Source organism: Protobothrops mucrosquamatus, unplaced genomic scaffold, assembly GCF_001527695.2.
Source record: "Protobothrops mucrosquamatus isolate PMUCROS unplaced genomic scaffold, P.Mucros_1.0 scaffold_251, whole genome shotgun sequence".
In the NCBI taxonomy this organism is placed as follows: domain Eukaryota; kingdom Metazoa; phylum Chordata; class Lepidosauria; order Squamata; family Viperidae; genus Protobothrops; species Protobothrops mucrosquamatus.
This window is the reverse complement of record NW_015386327.1, coordinates 65,899-78,155: the sequence shown is the minus strand read 5'-3', so window position 1 is coordinate 78,155 and position 12,257 is coordinate 65,899. Positions and strand designations below refer to the sequence as shown.

The 12,257-nt window shown below is 39.5% G+C and overlaps 1 protein-coding gene across 1 annotated transcript in view; it reads left to right on the top strand.

Annotated features, from left to right (window-relative positions):
* Positions 1-12,257, top strand: part of ST5 (suppression of tumorigenicity 5) — an 80,914-nt gene that overhangs the window by 16,650 nt on the left and 52,007 nt on the right. The gene's annotated exons all lie outside the window — the stretch shown is intronic.

Genomic DNA, 12,257 nt, shown 5'->3' with positions numbered 1-12,257 from the left:
CAACACTGGAAGTTTTTAAGAAGAGACTGGACAGCCATTTGTCCGAAATGGTATAGGGTTTCCTGCCTGAGCAGGGGGTTGGACTAGATGACCTTCAAGGTCCCTTCCAACTTTACTATTATTATTATTATTATTATTATTATTATTATTATTATTATTATTATTATTATTATTATTATTATTATTATTATTATTAAGTTTGTTTTAATAGCAATAAAATTTAGGGGTATATGTATTGCCCCATAGAGCTTTACAGTACTCTCTTGTGGTCCTCATTTTACTGACCTCTAAAGGACAGAAGGCTGAATCAACTTTGAGCTCTGTCAAGATTGAACTCCAGGCTGTGGGCAGAGTTTGCCTGCAATACTGCACTTTAACTACTTCACCACCAGGTTAAAGAACCAGAGTACAGATAGTCCTCCACTTACAACCCCAGTGTGATCGGGAATCTCAGTTGTTGAGCATAGCAGTCGTTAATTAAGTGAGACGCCAAATGATTATTTCACTCAACAATTGCAGTCCCAGCATTCCTAGTTGCAATTGTTAAGTGACTGCATGGGTTGTTAAGTGGAATGCGAGAGAGAGGACCTGAGCTGCCAAGGTGTGGTGGGGTGGGGAGAGAGCCCAGGCTTCCCATTTAATCCAGTAGGCCTGGGCTCTTTGCCTGCCCTGCCAGGGAGAACGAACATAAGTGCCATTGCTCTGGAAGGCTTAAATAGGGAGAAAAAAGAGCATTTCTTCATTTCTAATTGTAATGTAATAAATTATTGGTTAGGTTTCATTGAATTGGTTCCAATTTCTTATATTATGTAGAAAAAGATCCTCCAAACATACCTCTCCCCAGAGACATTCTCACTGCTTCCCCTTCTTTTACTTCCCTTAGATTCTTGATCATGATTATTTTTTTCCCTCCATTGTCAGATCATGTTACACGCACAAGTCTTACAGTCTTCATTTTCTTACTGAACTGACTAAATGGTTCTTTTTATTCTGTAATCTTAGTCATTGTCTCTAACTCCATTAATGAAGATCTTTCTTTTACTCAGTGTCCAGTTTTCTTACTACTAGGAGAAGCATTGCTTTAATAGTTTCTATTTGATTTTCTGCCCCTCTCCCTTCTCTGACTGGTTTGTGTTTATTTGGCATTTCTCTTCCCATATATGGTTCTATTCTTTGAAACAGCACAAGCAAAACTTTGCTAGCATGAAGAATGAGAGCAATGCTTCAGATAGTTGTGCATTCTTATGCATTTTCTTCTTTCTGATATAGTGGTATATACCATGATCTTTTCTGTTCACTAGGTCACAATATCTTGTTTCTGGATGCTATAAAACAATCTTGAAGTTCATTGATTGCTCTTGATCAAAATAAGTTCAGATTCATAAAAAAAAGCGAATACGCACCATTTTAAAATGCTAGCACTAATAACACAAAGTTTAGTTCACGTATGTAATTAAACACTTTTTGACTTGCTATGAATTTATGTATTACAATCAACATAATGATTTCAGAATGTCTCTACAAAATTATTCTGTAGTCAGTTAGTACTAAGGAAGTAAATTAGAGTGTGTACTTGAATGTACTTGAGTCTATTGCATGAGATTTACGTTAAGACAGGAGCCTGTATTAATGGCCTCATCATTAGTTCTGCGTGTGAAAGTCAAACTGAAGCCAACATTTTCACCCACCATAAAAAATACATCTTGTTGTCTATGAGACTGTTGGCATCCTGTTAAAATGATTAACTACATGGTAATTAAATACTTAATGATAAAAATAAATGAATTATGAATTGTTTTCTCTTCGTAGTAAAACCCTTCCTGTCTATAGTAGTTATATCATATTTAAAAGGACTGGGATTTAAACTTCTTTAGACAAAAAACTCTATTAATATCAGGCCTATAAAAGAATCTGCAATTATTTTCTGTCGGTATAACACATTTGAAATCATTCTTCTGCATATATTAAATTCTATATCCTTTCTCTTCGTTTTCTTTAGGGAAGTTTATTATAGCAATGTGATTGGCGACTAGGGCTGTTATTATTCCCATCCTTTTGACTCATATCCAAAGATTAATACCAAATCATACAAAATATTTCTCCTTGCTATATTCCAATGCTATTTTTATTGAATTGTATGTTGATAATTAGTTTAATAATAGTACCTTAGTGGATGAGAGCACTATATTCTTTGAATTTCCTCTCTGTGCTAATCCTTAAGGTCATTTAAAGCAATCCTATGTTAGTTTTATTCAGAAGCAATCTCCACCGAAGTGATTTCTCTCAGGTTATCATATATAAAATGGATTTTACAATCAAAACTCATTATAATTGTAAAAAAATTGGAAGTTTTTAAGAAGAAACTGGACAGCCATTTGTCCAAAATGGTATAGGGTTTCCTGCCTGAGCAGGGGGTTGGACTAGATGACCTCCAAGGTCCCTTCCAACTTTATCATTATTATTATTATTATTATTATTAAAAGCTGAGATAGGGAAAATGTTTAAGGAGAGCAAAGCAATTCTGACATTTTAAAAATACAAAGTAATGGCACATCACCTGACAGAAAGGTAAAACTTTCTGAAATAAAAGTTGCTCTATCTGATTCTGAAAGATGAATAAAATTCTCAGTGTTAGCTTTATGATAAAAACATATTTCATTTGGAGCTAAGAACGATCGTTCCACCAAAATATCAAAGAAACAGATTTGGGCACACAGTGGGCATTCTTGACATAATCCAGCTTTCCCATAAAAAAGAGAAGTTAATTGAAATGGAAAGGAAAATGGGGAAAGAGCCAATTAAACAGTGTTGCCAGTGGGAAATTCTTATTCCAGATACTGCTGAAGATACTTTTACTGTAAAATCTGTCCAGAAATCTCCACTAGTCACTGTAATTTTATTCATATTTTGTTAGATTTTTAATATCGTGCCTTATTTATTATTATAAATAATTCAAGCTGGTGAACGTACATAAGTACTCCTTCCTGTTCCTGTTTTCCCCATAGGTGAGGTGGGTTGGGTTGAAACAAAGTTCAAGGTTACCCAACCAGCTCTCATACCTAAGGCAGGACTAGAACTCAGAATCTTCTGATTTCTAGGCTGAGACCACAACCACTATAACAAACTGGCTCTTCTTTGGGTTCTGTTGTCCATTTTAGCCTCTAGAGACAGCCTTGGCATCATTCAACCTTTCCTAAACTCTCCTAATTTGTTGGTTTTTATTTGTTCCCATTCTATTTATCAGAAACTATCAGAAGTACCGTGTTTCACCCAAAATAAGACCCAGTTTTATTTTATTTTTTTTGCCTCCAAAAGAGGCACTAAGTCTTATTTTCAGGGGGTGTCTTTTCCACAGTCTCACCTCGCAGCAGTGGCACCGACAGCCCCGCCCAGCTGGCCCACTTCTTCTGCGGCTAAAGGAAATGCTTCTGCAGCTGAGAATGGAGCTCCGGATTGACGCACGCGGTGCCCCTTGGCCTGCATTTCGCCATCAGAGGCCTTGCAGAAAGGCCTCTGCAGTCAAGAACCTAACTACAGATTGAATCTGTTCTTGGCTGTAGAGGACTTTTCGGAAGGCCTCTGATGGTGAGATGCAGGCCGGGGGGAATCCGGAGCTCCATTCTTAGCTGCAGAGGCATTTCCTGAAGGACTCGACGATGAAATGCAGGCCGGGGAGCGCTGCAGAAGAAGTGGACTGGCGAGGCAAGGCTCGCTGCTTTCCTGTGCACCCCCAGGGGGCGGGGCAGAGATGGCAGTGGGGGCTTGCTGGCTCCAAGGCTGCCCCTTGGATCTAAGGCTGAGTGTGTTCTGGTTTTGATGGCCCCCACCAGTAAATCAGTGTCACACCCGCTCTCTGACCTATCCTCACAGCCACCAGATTTCCCTTTCACCGGGACTGAACCTGCCTGCGTGGGATAGTGATGGCCGGCGGGCCGAAGCATGGCCACCGGCAGTGCTGGCAATCTCTTCCCCTCCCTTCATTCTTTCCTGAGGTGGCCTGGCTGCCACAGTAAGCAGGTGTGGGGTCTGTGGGGCAGCTCCACCCCCGATACTCCCACCCTAGCTTGATTTTTAGGCATGCGCCTCATCCCAAAACTGGGGCTTATTTTGAAGGTAGGGCTTATATTAGGCCCACCCCCAAAAATCAAGCTTGGGCGGAAATAAGGTACTTAGTCTGAGTCCAGAGTTTAAATAAAAATGATGTTCGTCATATACTATTCATTACTTTTGGAGATACTCAGTAAATGAATAGAACGAGGAAAATTCTTATGTTAAACTGATGGCTTAAAGCTTGAACAAAAAATATATTTTCTGCATGTCTATGTACGTGACTAGATTTTGCTAAGCTCTCTTTCTGAACGTGCAGATTCTTAGAAGAAACTAATACAGTGTTTGTTTTTCCCATTCATATGTAAACTAACTGAGAATTGAAACTTTCTGAGGGTTTAGTTATTTGAAGCAAGGATGATTGTGTTGGTTCACAGGAAAGTAAACCAGGAATCCATCTTTAATACTAGCCAAAATATCAGGCGAGGCCTGGCAAGATTTCTGTTTCCCTCTCCTTTCTTTTATATATAACAATTGGATTTACTGACTTCAAGATTCTAAGTTGCCAAATATCTAGATAGCTATATGTTGGGTGTTATAGAAATATTCAAATAAATAAATATCCTTTTGTTGAGGTTAGGATGGGCTGAAGAGTGGGATCAAGGTTAATATGGTGAACTTTGTACTCTATAGATTTTTTTTTCCTAGCTCACAAGTTCATATTGCTGTTTACTGTAGGATTCATGTAATGCTGTTTTAAAATATCTACACATTGTTTGAAGAACTAAGTGTTTGTTTTCTGTGAATCACCATGTATTTAAGAACTGCTGACTGCAATCCAGCTGGAGGGGACTTGGGGGTTGGCAAAGTTGGAAGTTAGAATAGCTGTAGAGGTTCTGTACAGTAAGTCTGGTGATACACTGCTTGAGAGAGGCTTACAGTTGTCTGTCCCACTAAAAACCATGTAGCTGCATCAAATTGTCACATATCACATTAGGAAGTTAAGCATAGAAAGGGTGTGAGAACAAGGAAGATTTACAATAATTCCTCTTAAGCTAACACTGAAGCTAACGCTATTCCTTTGTCCATGTGTCACTTGTCTTGGCCTCAGTGGACTATGGAAAAGAAAACTGCATGTAATTGTTAAATTATAGCAATTACTAGATTAGTTATAATAATACGGGATATGAGTGGAGGAACTGAGGAAAAGGAGGGACATATCTTCTTTTTATTCTTTCTGCAGAAGCTTTTAGGAAATGTAACTGTTTTAATAACCAATCCTATATGTTATGAAAAATACCTTTATGTACAATTTAGAGCAATTCCCGCAGATTGTTTGACCTGTACAAACCCATTGATTAATTATTAAGATAATTTGTTGTTTTTTAAACTTACCTTGAGTTTTTACTTAACTCTTCCACCCTCATTCTTCCCATTCACATATTTTAAACTCTGTTTGAAGTCTAAACTTATCTCTTCAATTACGTTAGGGTCAACTTTTACCTGGTCAGAGACAGGTTCTTGTGGCACAGTTGTGGTACAGAAAGGGGTTTAAATATATTTATATGGCCTCTCATTTCATGAGTGGATCATACATAAAAACCTGGCAGGTACACTCCCACAGTATACTAAGCTGGCTTAATATTAGTTATTGATTTGATTAGTTGCTGTTGGCTTAGCACATTGTGAAAGCCTTGCCTATTTTATTGGTTTATGATTCAATGTATTATGCGAGTCCATAAAATGAATAAATTTATAAATTGATTAAGCCTGTTACCTGAATGCAACTCTGCCCATAGGAAACTCTTAATTCCTAATTGAATCATTTATTCAATTCCACCAGTATTATCTCTAGTCCAGTGTATTTCAACTTTGGAAACTTTAAGATGGGTGGACTTCAACTCCCAGAATTCCCCAGCCAGCTTTGCCAGCTTTAAAGTTTCCAAGGTTGAAAAACACTGCTCTAGTCCAGTGTTTCTCAACCTTGACAATTTTAAGGCATGTGGACTTCAACTCCCAGAATTCCAAACCAGCAATGCTGGCTGTGGAATTCTGGGAGTTGAAGTCCACATGTCTTAAAATTGTCAAGGTTGAGAAACACTGCTCTAGTCAACCACCTAACAACAAGGGAGGAGGGAGAGAAGTTTCCAGTGGATCTGTAAATGTACATCATAGTTTCATTATAAAGGTAAAATAAAGGTTTCCCCCTATCCAATCAGTGGGGACAGTGCTCAGCTCCGTTTCTTAGCTGAGAGAGCCAGCTTTGTCCAAAGACATTTCCGTGGTTAAATTTCATTATAGTAGTTTCACTGGCATCTACAAATGTTTTCTTTTAATAATCCACTATATTTTATTTGCCAATTTTTTTCCTATTAATGATATAATTTGTTTAGACAGAGACATCTAGAAGAGAAGGCCAAATTTTGAGAAGTAGAAACTTCCATAGCACTCTGTCCCACCAAGATTTGAATGGGGGAGCATTTGACTTTAATATCCATTGTGATGTTCATCACCCTTTCTTCCTTACAGTTCTCCCCTGACCATTCTACTATGGCTATCTCCCTTTCTTTTTCCTTTTTCCTTAATATGGGCATACATACATTCTTGTTAGGAAAAAAAGTCTGGTTTTTTTTATATCTGTATAACTTTCATCTGAAGAAAGACATCTAGCAGACAATATAGTCTCAGTCCTATAATCCAACCATTTAGGCACTAGGGATCGGCTTTGTGGAAGACAATTTTTCCATGGATTGGGGAGGGGATGGTTTCAGTTAGAGCCATAGTGACGCAGTGGTTAGAATACAGTACAACAGGCTAATTCCCTGCTCACTCCAGGAGTTCGATTCTGAATGGCTCAAGGTTTACTCAGCCTTCCATCCTTCCAAGATCAGTAAAATGAGGTCCCAGATTGTTAGGGGCAATATGCTGATTCTGTAAACCCCTTAGAGCAGGCTATAAAGCACTATGAAGCAGTGTATAAGTCTAAATGCCAGTGCTACTCAGTTTCTCTCCCTCGCCCACTGCTCACTTCTAGCTGTGCGGCCCGGTTCCTAACAGGCCAGGGGCCACTATTGTTCCAGCGTTGGGGACCCCTGCTATAATGTATCTATTGCATTGATCATTACTTGGAAACAGAGGTTCTTTGTCAATATTCAGATCCCGTTTCCAATCAGACCCATCTGTCAGCAAGGTTGCAAAAGAACAAGTCTTGTTTTGTAGAATTGTTTAACGCCTAGTAGTTTGGAGGTCTGTAACTTTCTTCTACATCTATAGGTTATGGGACTTTATTCCAGCATGAAGAGTTATCGGTTGTTTGTTTTACAATGTATTTCTTGGATTTTATCTGGGCAGCTAAAACCCACCATTTCCAGGTGCCATCTGTTTTCTGATTTTGTGTCTCACTGTCACTCCTGTGTCAGTATATCTGTCTTTCTAAAGAGGCTGTGAATCACTCAGGTCTGTCCATAGCCTTACACTAGGAGCCCTGTATTAGAAACTGCCTAAGAAATAAGTTATTTATTTCCAGATCTGTTCCTTTTATGAGAGCCAAAGTAGGAGAAATTTTTTAACTGCAGCATGGAATTCCTGCTCCTAGATAAAACTGTGACTTCCTATAAATATACAAGGAATGCAGTTTTTCTCAATTTCGTTTTTCACTCTTGCCTCCTATTACTGCTTAGTTTTGCCTAGAGCAGACATGTCAAACACAAGGCCCAGGGGCCGGATGCGGCCTGTAAAGTGGTTTCATGTGGCCCGCGAAGCCATCCTGGAAACAGTGAGGGAACGGCCCCTGCTGCCTTGGCCCTGGCCCAGGCTGGCCAGGAGCCAATGTACAATTTTATGGTGGCCATCTACAGTCTTAGCTCCACAAGGCCGTCTGGAAACAGCGAGGAACCAGTCCCTGCTGCATCGCCCCCGCCCCCTGGGTGCATGCTGGGGAGGTGTCACCCTTTGTGAGGAATGAAGAAATGCACCATTTGCTGGCCACTTCCAGGTGATGGTGCATTTCTTCATTCTTCACGAAGGGTGACACCTCCCCAGCTGCGTTTCTTGCCTGTTTTTCTCCCTCCCTCATGTCAAATATTTTCCCACCACTCTATTCGAAGGAAGGAAGGAAGGAAGGAAGGAAGGAAGGAAGGAAGGAAGGAAGGAAGGAAGGAAGGAAGGAAGGAAGGAAGGAGGAGAGAGAGGATCTCAGGGAAATCTTGCCTTAGTCCTGCCCTGCTGCCCTTTCACCATTCCCTTGCCCCCTCCTCCTGGCCTATCCTGGGGGTCTCCCATCCTATTGCTAAGGAAGCTTTGGATACAAAGCCGGGTTTCCTCCCATGGAAAGGGAATGGGCCTCCCTTGTACCCATCATGAGCAACCTGGCTAAGGAGAGCAAGCACAGCAGCAGCAGCCTTGAGGAGGAGATAAGTGCAGCTGGGTGCCCCCTTGGGGAAGTAGGGTTGGGCTTGGTGCCATGGGTGCTTGAGGGCCAGGCTGGGCATTTGACTTCTGCTGCCCAGGGCTCCGGGCAGCCCGCACCATCATCCACCCCCCCCCCCCGCATGGCCTGAGAGGAATAGTGAGGCTCCTCCAGTGGACCATGCCTTGGCACTTGCCCTGGTGCCACCCCCTTCTGCCAGAGACCCTCAGATCTGTCCCACTCCTGCCCAGGCACCGTTGACGTGAACGATGTAGAGCTGGCCATGCCCACCCAGTAGGCCACACCCATCCATCCACGCCCACCCAGTATGCTGAAGGAGCACAGTGAGCATGAATAACATTAGTGCTTGAATCACACAGCACTGGGTTATAATTTTTTCTCTGCAGCATGGTGATTGTATTACCATAGCTTTCTCCCCCATGGCATAGACATCTATCCCTCTGGATAGTCAGTCCTTCCCAACTTTACTGGGTTTCCAAAAGGCAATAAAGACTTAACACTCTAGGAAATCTTTGTGGATATAATAGTTTAGCCTATCCTCAGGGTGGCATTCTCACTGGATATTAATCAGAGTGATGTGACTTTTCAAACCCTATGTTTGGCATTCTATATGCTCCATAGAGCCTATGGGAATGAACAGAATAGAAGCCACAATGCATGAGTAAGTAAATAACTGTACATATCGACTTTTAGAATTAAAAATAGTGCTTACCTCTATGTGTTTCATAATGTACATTTTTAAATTCTTTCTTCTAACCAGCAGAATGTGTTCTGTCTCTCAGGCCCTAAAGGTGTCATCTTTATTGACATACAGCCAAACAAAATGTCCATATGATAATTTATGCATGTTTACTTCATAAAGCCTGAGAATCTTTTACAGTGCAACTCTGGAAAAGACTTTAAGGGCCACATTCCAATTTTTATGTGGCCAAAGTTAAAGTAGATCAAGAAAGAATAAGCAAGAAAAATTCAAAATAAGCAAAGGAATCAAATGTCTGTTGCATCCTTATTCTGAAATAAGCAAAGGACATCTCTCTTTTATATGTCTGTATAGAAATTGTTCTTGCTAGATTTAGTTTAATTCAGAAGAACATTATATGATTACAGCTTGTGTACAGAAAATGAAACAAGTAACCTCCGTGTTTTATTTTTCCTGGCTTAAAGAAATAGTACTTTCACCATCAATGAAAGCACTATTTTTTCCTATAGAATGCTTGGATAAATTGCAGCTTGCACTGTGTAATCTCATATATACCTTATTCAAGTTTATGTCAAGTGAAGCTCATGATGCTAATTCCATGATAAGAGAATAACAGACTGTAGCTTCTTAAAGAGAATTAAACTTATACAGTCAGCTCTGATTTGTACTGCCAACTTTCTGGAGCTTCTGAAAATATATATTTTTTTCCATTTTTATTTTCCCCATTTCTAGCCATTGTCATATAGCAGAGAAACAAAACATCCTCTGAAAAAGACATTTATAATTTTTGCCTCATGATGTACAATATGTATTAGAATTTTATCAAAGGTCTCCTTTGATGAGCTTCTGTTTACATTGCCAAATCCCTGTAATCATCTTTTTGTTACTATACTTGCACCTGTAATTTGACTTCCTACAAAATCAATTGTGCAACCTCAGCTTATCACCCTTATGGGTTTTTCTGGCAAGGAGGGTAGACAAAATAGCAGTGTAGAATGTTGTACTTAGATTTATACCCCATAAAGACTATGCTGTTATTAAAGCTGATTTGCTGAATAGGCAAATAAATCTCTAAACTGTGCTTGATCGAAGCTGGGTGGTGTCTCTACTCCAGACTCTGCAAGTTCCAGTGCAGTCTATACAACTGCATTCCATCCTTCTGAGGTAATCATCGAGGACTGCCAGTGGAAACATTTTGTAGTGCAGCAGCAGCAGCAGCAGTCCAAACCTTTTAATTAAAACAATCCTAAAATATTGGTTTATAGAGATAAGTGATAGTGTTTAACATGCATAAATCATCCGGAGACAATAGTGAGATGGCCAAGTTTACAGATGACACCAAATTATTTAGCATGGTGAAACCCAGTAACGCTTGAAGATCTCCAACATGTTTCCAGAATTTTTGAATTGGAGGGACAATGGCAATGTTCGGGATAATGGGCGTCCCGTAAGGAATAAAATCAAAAAGCTTTTCAGGCATCAGTTAGAAACTTTAGGCAAAAGCCATTCAGGCCAGCTTGGGTCAGTCCCTTTCTCTCCGCCCTCTCAGAACAAAGGCAGTGGCAAACATTAGGTCGACATTGACTCAAAGGCATGTTTGTGTGCATACTCAAATACGTCGAACAAATCCCGAGAGTTTGGGAAAGTTGGTTCAGACAAAAATGGCTCTCAGGTTTGATAACTAGAAATGTATGAAATGTTAACCAGTGGTTTTTTTGTCTTGTTTAACTATCTGGTCCTATCCAGGTCTTAGCAACTTTATAGGCAAGTGCTCTCCATGTTAATCAGTATAGAACCTCTCAATATCCTTAATAATCTCACTACACATCCTCTTCATGACCTGTTTTCCTTGTTACCTTCTGGGAGGAGGCTTCGTGGTATCTGAAGCAGAACATCCAGATTCAGTCTCAATTTTGTTCCATATAGCAACATCCTTGTGAACTCTTAAGTTTCTTCTTTCCGCTATGTATTCAAAATGGACAGTGATTAATATTTATATGTATACATATGTATGCAGGGCTTTTTTTCTCATAGAACGCCCAGAACGGAGTTCTGGCACTTTTTTGGCTGGAACCTTATAGGGTAGGCAAGGCGGGTTGTATGACGTGTGTGAGTTCCGACACCTTTTTTTTTCTTTTAGAAAAAAAGCACTGTATGTATGGGTGTGTGTGGGTGTGTATGTGTGTGTATTTGTGTATGTATATCACATATATATATATATCACGTGTATCACATTGTTCTTGCTAGATTTAGTTTAATTCAGATGAACATTATATGATTACGGCTTGTGTACAGAAAATGAAAGAAACATTGCATACCTTGAATCAGACCTAAGCCTTTTATTTTTATTGATAATTCAAGCTGTTTATTGCTATATATGTTTAATGGTTCATTTTTGTTTTTATGTAAATAACCCAAGAATAACACTGAAATATAGGAGTAATACGTAACTATATGGACTGGAAATGTTTATATAAATGGTACATTTTATATAAATTTTAGCAAGTCATGTTAAAGCTTATGTAAAAGAAAGCAGAGGTGGAACAACTCTCTGCTTGGTTTGTAAATAAATGCACTGTTTTTGCTTTTTGCTTTTTTACTATTTTGATTTGGAAAAAAAATGCTACTACCGTTAGAAAGAAATAACGAATGGGGTTAGTGGGAGCAATAACCAGATTAGAAGGCTGAATGTGTGAGAACTGTTTCACTGAAAATGCCAGTTTTGCAGATGTTATACCCTTCAATATTGGTAATAATAAAGCGGAGAAGATAAGCTTTATCTGTTCCAGGGCTATCATAGCTGATAAATGCAAAACTAGAACATATCTGACTTCGATAACTTTATTTTAGTGTTTTCTTTTGCAGGGAACCAATACTTACAGCAGCTCACTTTTTAAGGTTCAGAATAGAGACATTTTCCTTTGTGTCAGAATTTCCTGCAGCTCTTTGGTGTCCTCTAATGGTCATCCAGAGTTTTGCAATCCTGATACGATACTGCAATTCCATGTGTGGTGGGTGCTTTATGCCTTACGCTATATCTAATCATTAATACTGGGAAAGATAATTGGGGTAAAAGAGATT